Source organism: Bos taurus, chromosome X (assembly GCF_002263795.3).
Source record: "Bos taurus isolate L1 Dominette 01449 registration number 42190680 breed Hereford chromosome X, ARS-UCD2.0, whole genome shotgun sequence".
NCBI lineage: Eukaryota > Metazoa > Chordata > Mammalia > Artiodactyla > Bovidae > Bos > Bos taurus.
The window spans coordinates 25,250,379-25,259,261 of NC_037357.1; the positions used below are offsets into that span (position 1 = coordinate 25,250,379).

Sequence of the window (8,883 nt, forward strand, 5' to 3'; positions counted from 1 at the left end):
CTCCATGATGCCTTGGACGTAGTTCGACTAGGGAGAACTAAACCTAATTCTCCTCCCTCATCACCACCTCTTAGGATTTTTAGAATCTGGTCTTGCTTTTCTCTCCTACCTCACCTCTATTTGATCTCTGCCTGAGAGATTTAATTCAATTGAAACTTCTGCCCAGGGGGTCTTTGTCCTTGCTGTTTATTCTTCCTGGAACTCCCTGATATCATTGCAGAACTGTCTTGCCATTCAAATCTCAAATGAAATGATAGCACTTTCTGAAAGAAGTTTCCAGATGATTCAAACCAAAGCAAACCTTCATAGCCACCTTCTATCACATTTCCTGAACTTAGTTTCTCTGTGGTGCTTATCAGAACCTGAAATATATACAAATGCATTCAACATATGCTCATGTATTTATTTTCTCTCTAACCTCTTCAGAATATTATATAGGTCAGGGCCATTGTCTTTCTCACTACTGTAATCTCAGCAGTGAGAGTGCCTTTTAACGTATATAAAAGGCATATAATCATGAACTTAATAAATTGCTTTTGACTGATGGAACAGGTGATTGAAGACAGTGCTGCCTTCAGATATTTTGGTAAAGTGAATTAATAAAGTTCCTTTTTCCTTAAGCCAATTTGGGAAAGTATTTTCTGCACTTGTATTCTACCTTATTCAATGTTTTTCACCACTGTGTCCATCCATCTGTCCATCTACGTATCTATCTATCCATCTCTATTAAAAATAAGACAGAGCAAAACATAAAGAATAAAATAACATTACTTCAAAATCTCACCAGATAACTGCTTCCTTGAATATACTGTCTATATATAATACATATAGACATTTCTCCAAAGAAGACATACAGAGGGTTAATAAACACATGAAAAGATGTTCAGCATCACTCATTATTAGAGAAATGCAAATCAAAACCAGAATCAGGTATCATCTCTTGTTGGTCAGAACAGCTGCTATCAAAAAGCTTACAAACAATAAATTCTGGAGAAGGTGTGGAGAAAAGGGAACCCTCTTATACAGTTGGTGGGAATACAAACTGGTGAAGCCACTATGGATAACACTAAGGAGATTCCTTAAAAAACTGGGAATAGAACTGCCATATGACCCAGCAATCCAACTGCTAGGCATCCACACCAGCACAGGAAACCAGAATTGAAACAGATACATGTACCCTATTGTTAATTGCAGCACTGTTTACAATAGCTAGGACATTGAAGCAACCTAGATGTCCATCAGCAGACAAATGGATAAGGTAGTTGTGGCACATATACATAATGGAATATTACACAGCTATAAAAAATGCATTTGAGCCAGTTCTAATGAGATGGATGAGCCTAGAGCTTATTATACAGAGTGAAATAAGTCAGAAAGAGAAAGACAAATACTGTATAGTAACATATATACGTGGAACCAAGAAAGATGGTACCGATGATCCTATGTGCAGGGCAGCAAAGGAGACACAGACGTAAAGAACAGACTTTTGGACTCAGTGGGAGAAGGCGAGAGTGGGATGATTTGAGAGAATAGCATTGAAACATTTATATTACCATATGTGAGCGTGAGCGTATTCTACATACTAACTTGACCATTAAATTGCTATTTTCACTTAATGTATCTTGGAGACCTTTTTGTATTAGTACATAGGGAGCTTTTCATCTGTTTTGGTTTTCTTTTTGAAAGTTTAAAAATCTTTATATGTCGAAGTAGAAAGGTACTTTAGATCCTAAGTTCATCTTTTTTTTTTTTTTTTTCCTTTTCCTTTTGTAAAGCTACATAGTAGCCAACTGTGACTGGTTAGTAAGTTTTAACCTGTTCTACACTGTGGTGGAGAAGGCAATGGCACCCCACTCCAGTACTCTTGTCTGGAAAATCCCATGGACGGAGGAGCCTGGTGGGCTGCAGTTCATGGGGTCCCTAAGAGTTGGACATGACTGAGCGAATTCACTCACTTTTCATATTCATGCATTGGAGGAGGAAATGGCAACCCACTTCAGTGTTCTTGCCTGGAGAATCCCAGGGACGGGGGAGCCTGATGAGCTGCCGTTTATGGGATCGCACAGAGTCGGACACGACTGAAGCGACTTAGTAGCAGCAGCAGCATGTAAAATAGATGACCAGTGCAAGTTTGGTGCATGAAGCAGGGTACTCAAAGCCAGTGCTCTGGGACAACCCAGAGGGATGGGGTGGGGAGGGAGGAGGGAAGCAGGTTCAGGATGGGGAGACCCATGTACAACTGTGGTTGATTCATGTTGATTTATGGCAAAACCTGCCATAATATTGCAAAGTAATTATCTCCAATTAAAATAAATTAATTTTAAAATAAATAAAAACCATACACACACACACACACACACACACACACACACACACACATACACACACAAAACCCCACCTCAGCTCAAGGGTCATCTCCTCCAGAAGTCCCACTTTGAAGAGATAGTCCTTTTGTGTGCTCTTGTGGCACTGTATCCTGCAACATCACTGCCTGCAAATGACATTACACACCCTGTGTGTGTGCATGCTAAGTCACTTCAGATGTGTCTGATTCTGTGCGACCCTATGGACTGTAGCTTGCCAGGCTCCTCTGTCCATGGGATTCTCCAGACAGGACTACTTGGGTTGGTTGCCATGCCCCACCTCCAGGGGAATCTTCCTGACCTAGGGATTGAACCCATGTCTCTTACATTGGCAGGTGGGTTCTTTATCACTAGTGCAACCTGGGAAGCCCATTATATACCCTGTGCTGTGCTGTGCTGTGATGCTGCTTAGTTGCTCAGTCATGTCCAACTCTGTGTCCCATGGATTGCAGCCTACCAGGCTCCTCTGTCCATGGGGATTCTCCAGGCAAGAATACTAGAGTGGGTTGCCATACCCTCCTCCAGGGGATGTTCCCAACCCAGAACAGAACCCAGGTCTCCTGCATTACAGGCAGATTCTTTACCATCTGAGCCACCAGGGAACCCCAAGAATACTGGAGTGGGTAGCCTATCCCTTCTCCAGGGGATCTTCCCAACCTGGGTCTCCTGCATTGCAGGCAGATTCTTCACCAGCTGAGCTACCAGGGAAGCCCCATTACATAACCTAGTGATTGGTTATTTATGTATCTGTCTCTCCCATTAGTTTCCAACTCTTGAAGGCAGGGACTGTGCTTGTTCGAATGCTCATGCTTAACAGAAATCTTCCTGTCCCATAGAAATCCAGAAAATAGAAATTGGATTTCAACACACTTTTGTTGAAGCAATGAATCATGCTTGCTACCTCTCTCTCCTTCATGCCCCACAGCCTACCCTTCTTCAAGTCCTATCCACATCAAAATACTCCTTGAATGCATTGATTCTCTCCATCTTTACCACTCTGCTTCAAGCCATCATCCTCTATCAGCTGGACCTACGTAACAGCCTTCCAATTGCCTAAATTACTTTAACCCCAGCAATCTAGTCTCCATACAACAGCTAGAGGGGTTTTTCTAAAATGGAGATCTCATCATGTCACTCTCTAGCCAGAAAGTCTTTAGTGGTACCCATTAACAGCAGCTCAATAAAAAGCTTGAGGGCTATTCAAAATCTTAATTTTAGTAATAAAAATTCCTACAAGCTTATACCCCAGGATGATTTAACCTCTATAAAACACAAGAACTACTATAGGGCTGTAAGGTGCCTCCTTAACATTTAATAAAGTATCTAGAGTGAACCCATTTTCTCTGCCTTCTTTGCTTAATATTGTCTCAAACTTTTTGATTCAAATTTGATAGAATATTTGATCTAATGGAGAAATAAATGATTAAAAGTCTTTTCATAATATTTGTACACAGGAGCTCATGCCTCCCCATGGTGAGATTGTGCTGTCAGGATATGACATAGAATGATTATGATGTCATAGCCCCCTAAAGCAAGCTGAGCCATTGTAAATCCAGCAGTTTTCCTGGCAGAGGAAACCAACAAGGTCCTGGACATGAATCTCTTCATTTATGTCCTCCTTTTATCAATTTGGACAAATAGTTGTTTAGATAGAAATGAAAGCAATGGATCTGCTACTGCAGGTATGTGCCTAACCTTAAATGCTAGAAACTATGATCTATTAATTTAAATACATTCAAATACTTAATTAGACAAGCTAGCTGTGTTTAAGAAATCTGCTCTTTCTTCTACCTTACTATATGAGTAGGTCTTCAAGAATTTATAGGACAACATCTGAGAGTTATACTTCCATGTAAAAATTTCAAACAACATAGAAACATGAAGAGTACAACCATACTGTCCCCTTTCATTCCCCGTCCCCACCCAATCCACCAACCCCTGCCTCCTCCTCCCACCAGCCAAACTAGAAAATTCTATGTGAATTAGTGAATCTAGCATGGTACCTAACACAAAGTGGGTTTCAAAAATGTTTTTTTTTTTCTTGTCCCATCCATTTTCCTACCATACACATTCACACACACAAACACTCAAGTACATTCACACACTCAAAAGTCTAGGTAATGGGTTGAACAAGCCATGATGTGGGGTAACCTAGGTAATTATACTGATTAGCCAGAGATAGCTCCTAGAGTTGGCTTTTAGACTGTGGCTGGCTGGGGACGTGAGAGAACAAGGAAAATGATAGTGGAACACTTATCATGTTTAAAGAAATAACTGATGATGAGATTTGACTTTGACCTATAGTAACAACCCCATCAAAATGGAAGCAAACTTGGTTACCTATCACATGTTCTGATGACATATTTTATTTCACAGTAGCTACACATGTTGAATCCAGGCAGAGAAGAATTGAAGGAGTACAGCAATGGCTACTCATTTTCATAACTGTTATCCTCATCATCTGCTTTATTTTAAGATTTTATTATTTTATTCACTATAGCTGTGTGGACATGGATGCCTCTACAGCAACAACGTAAGTCTTACACCTATGAATTAAAAATACAAGAGGTAGGGGGGAACGCATGCATGCACATAAACATAGACAGGTTCACTGTTGTTTTGGTTACTTAACGTTAACTTTAGATGTCAAAAGAGCTACCAACATCTTGTGTGTTGGATATGTTCACTTAAATGAAGCTCTTAAATGATCTCAAGCACATTATCAACTTTAGTCAAAACTATCTCCTACTCAGGGTTCAGTTGAGCCCCATGTTGCTAATTTCATGATAAATTGAGTCTAGGAAAAGAGGGGATGACTATCTAAATAAGACAGAATCAAAATCTTCTCAGGGGAGAAAGAAGGAGTTGGGTTTCTGCATTCCGAAGATAGTAATGCATTTTAGATAATCTACTATGTTAAGATGTAATAACATGAAAAATTATTGTGTTCAGTGATCCTAGTCCCTGCCTTTTATATAGGAGGATCAAGCTGGCTCTGACATACTGGGTTCCTAAAAATTTCCCAGTCCAAGGACTGGTGACTGAAATATATCACTGTTCTATTCATTTGGTTTTAGAGTAATCTTGTGAGTATAAACATACATGGATACAAAATTTGATGGTTTAAATATGATAGGAAAACAATGAATTCGGTCTAAAGATGTTTTATGTGACATTTATGCCTCATTTGCATATCAACTTGTGACTTAAAAAAAAAAAGCTTAATTTCTGGAATAGATAAAATTCTCTCCCTCTCAATGGTAGATTCGAAACAAGTTTGTGTCATTCCATACATGACTATATGGTTATCTATTGTGGTTGAAACAGTAAAGTTAAGAAAAAGAAAAAGCATTCAACACAAGTTCAAATCTCTAACCTGAGTGACAGTTTTCAGCACTCTCCAATTCTTATTGTGTTCAATTTTCCTGCTAGAGCCAAAAAAAGACCAGAAATCGAAACTGACACAATAGCCCGTGCTTTCCATTGATAGCAAGAGTACTCTTCTGATTTAAATTGTCATACTCCAAATCTTCTGTATTTTCAGGGTCAAGAAAGAAGACATCACCAAAACATCCACATCATTTAAAATATCATTCACTGAGTCCAAGTCACTGACTGCTGGTCCAGGCAGTCCAGAAAAACAATCAGTGCTATCTAGTATAGATAAGTCATCTGGGCCCTCAAGTCCACAAATAGCCTCTGTACCTTCAAGTACAGAAAAGTTAGTCAGGCCCTCGAGTCAACAAAACCCATCCAAGCCATCAGCTCCCAAAAAAGTATTAGGATCACTCCCCCAGGAAAAGTTGCATAGAATACGCAGTCCAAAAAAGGCACATAGGTGGGCTCATGCCCATAAGCTAGTCGGTCAAGTCAGTCCATACTATCCAAAAAAAGCCATCAAGCCAACTTGGCCATCAAGTCTGCAATGTCCAGTCAAGCCAACCAAAACGTCTCCACCATATCCAAAGAGTCAAAGTGTCCCTGAGCAATCAAGTATAGTGAAACTGACCAAACTCCAGAGACATCTTAAACTAAAAAGACCAGCTAGTGAAGGTAGGGCAGAAATATTATCTAGGCCTCAACCAGTGAAGTTTTGTCAATGCTATAAGGAAAAATGCATTGTTTGCAATGCTGTTTCTGAGCTATTCATCACTCCTTCAGAAGAGAATATGAAGCATGTTCCAGTTCCACTTTCTTCATGCAAACTGAAGTGCTTTTACAAGTCATCTCAAGACAGAGCCCAAAGACAACCCACTGTATGGCAACATGAATGATAGCCATTTGTCAACATATAGCAGTGATAGTGAGAGTGACAGGGAGATGATTATTATGCACAATATAAAATGCAAGGAAGCCACCTATAAAGCCTCCCAAAATAATTAAGGGCTCAAAAAAAAAAAAAAAAAAAAAAAGGCCATCCATGTAAAAGAAGCTAACTTCTACCAACTAGTATATTCTCACCATATTTAAGAACCTGGTAGAGGAACAATCCACTTGGGATCACCATTGAGATTAGAGCTATCCATCTCGAGGCAATTTACTTGAAAAATAGTAAATAAATGTGTGACATAACAACTGATTTTATTGTAATTATTATTTCATTTTAGAGGTATAAATCTCTTTTAGGTGTGTTAGATCTGCTTGGGCAAACTCCAGAAGGTGGTGAGGGACAAGGAAGTCTGGTGTGCTGCAGTCCATGGGGTCGCAAAGAGTCAGACATGACTTGGTGACTGAACAACAACAACAACAACTTACATCTGGTCACTTGGATGGGCTTCCCAGGTGGTACAGTAGTAAAGAATCCTTTTGCCAATGCAGGAGACTGTGGTTCAATCCCTGGGTCAGGATATCCTTTGGAGGAGGAAATAGCAACCCACTCCAGTATTCTTGCCTGGGGAATCCCACGCACAGAGGAGCCTGAAGGGCTATAGTCCATGGGGTTGAAAAGAGTTGGACACAGGGAACCACTTGTACAGGAACCATAATCACACACACACACAAATATAGAAAGGTATTACAAGATGGGTACCCTGGGCTCCTCTTTTCCTTGGATTAGCCCTCAATTGAAGTCTCAACCCAATTAGCTATTTTTTTAAATGTTGACATGCAGTCCTCACAGTTTAAGAATGTCTTTCTATGGTGCCCAGTGTGTGACAGAAATGGTTGGTTCTGGTACATTGGGGAAATCCCTGATAGTCATTTCCTTTCTTAAAAAAATATTTGACCATACCAGTTCTTAGTTGTGGCGTGCAAACTGTTAGTTGCGGCATGTGGGATCTAGTTCCCTGACCAGGGATAGAACCTAGGCCCCCTGCTTTGGGAGTGTGGAGTTTTAGCCACTGGACCACTCGGGAAGTCCCAATAGTCATTCATAATACCACTGCCTCTGGTGACTGCTACCAAAGTAAGCATCCAGGCTCCAGCACTGATGCTAAAGTTTTGATTCTTTTTGTTATCTTTCAAAATGATAAAAAGAATTTGCCCCGTTGTGCATTCTCAGAATGCCCCAGTTAGAGGTTGGATATCTACCCATTTTCTTCACATGGTACCTTCCCACTTGGAATCATCAGGGCTGGGAGGCCAGGAGAAAACCTTGGAGTTATGTTTTCCAATTTCCCCACTGATGAGAGGTTATCCTTCCCTGCTTCCAAGAGCACGGTTCAAAAAGGTGGACAAAATCCTGGAGTCCCATCCTATACTCTAGTATGGTGAGGTCAGTACCCTGTCACATTCAGCAGGATCAGTTAAATTCCATAGCTAGCATATATTGGATGTGTACTACTTGCCTTGCATTGTATTAGTCCCTTTATGTCCAGGATATCTGAGGGCCACCCTCCCCTCAATTTTGCTGATTTAGCAAAAGGATTCACAAGACTCAAAAGCAGATTATACTCATGGCTGAGGTTTATTAGAGCAAAAATATACAAACCAAGACCAACAGGAAAAAGATGTCTATTCAGAGGAATCAGAGAGGTTGGACACATGCTTTTGAGTACTTGCCCCTCTGGGGCCATCTAAGACATGCTCTCTTCTCTAGCAACAAACTAGAGAGTTGCACTAGTGTGCAACATGTCTCTGCCTAGGGAAGCCTCAGCATCTGAGGCTTTTATTGAGAATGGGTCCCATAGGTACATCATGTTCCATGACCAGCCATGGCAAGTGAAACTCAGGATCCCAACAATGACACCAGATGCACATTATTGATGTTGATGTTTGTGCAAAACAATCAAGTGAAAAAAAAAAAAAAACATGATCATCAATCAATTAACGTTAGAACATTACTCCAGGACTGGCCAATAGTTAAATCACAGTTTCCAGTTCCCTTGACGTACAAAGACCAAACAACCAGACCTGCTGTGTTAACACTTTCCTCACATTTTACATGTTTCATTTAATCTCCAACAGTCCCTCATTATATGAAGTATTATATGAGTTAACTTATGCTCTGTAACATACAGTAATATCACATCTAGCAATTGATTGAATCAAGATATGAATTTACGATTGGCTTAGGTTCAAA

At 40.2% G+C, this 8,883-nt stretch overlaps 1 pseudogene; it reads left to right on the forward strand.

Annotated features, from left to right (window-relative positions):
- Nucleotides 1-3,900: 3,900 nt before the first annotated feature.
- LOC781876 (uncharacterized protein CXorf66 homolog) lies at nt 3,901-6,782 on the forward strand (annotated as a pseudogene).
- The last annotated feature ends 2,101 nt before the right edge of the window (nt 6,783-8,883 follow it).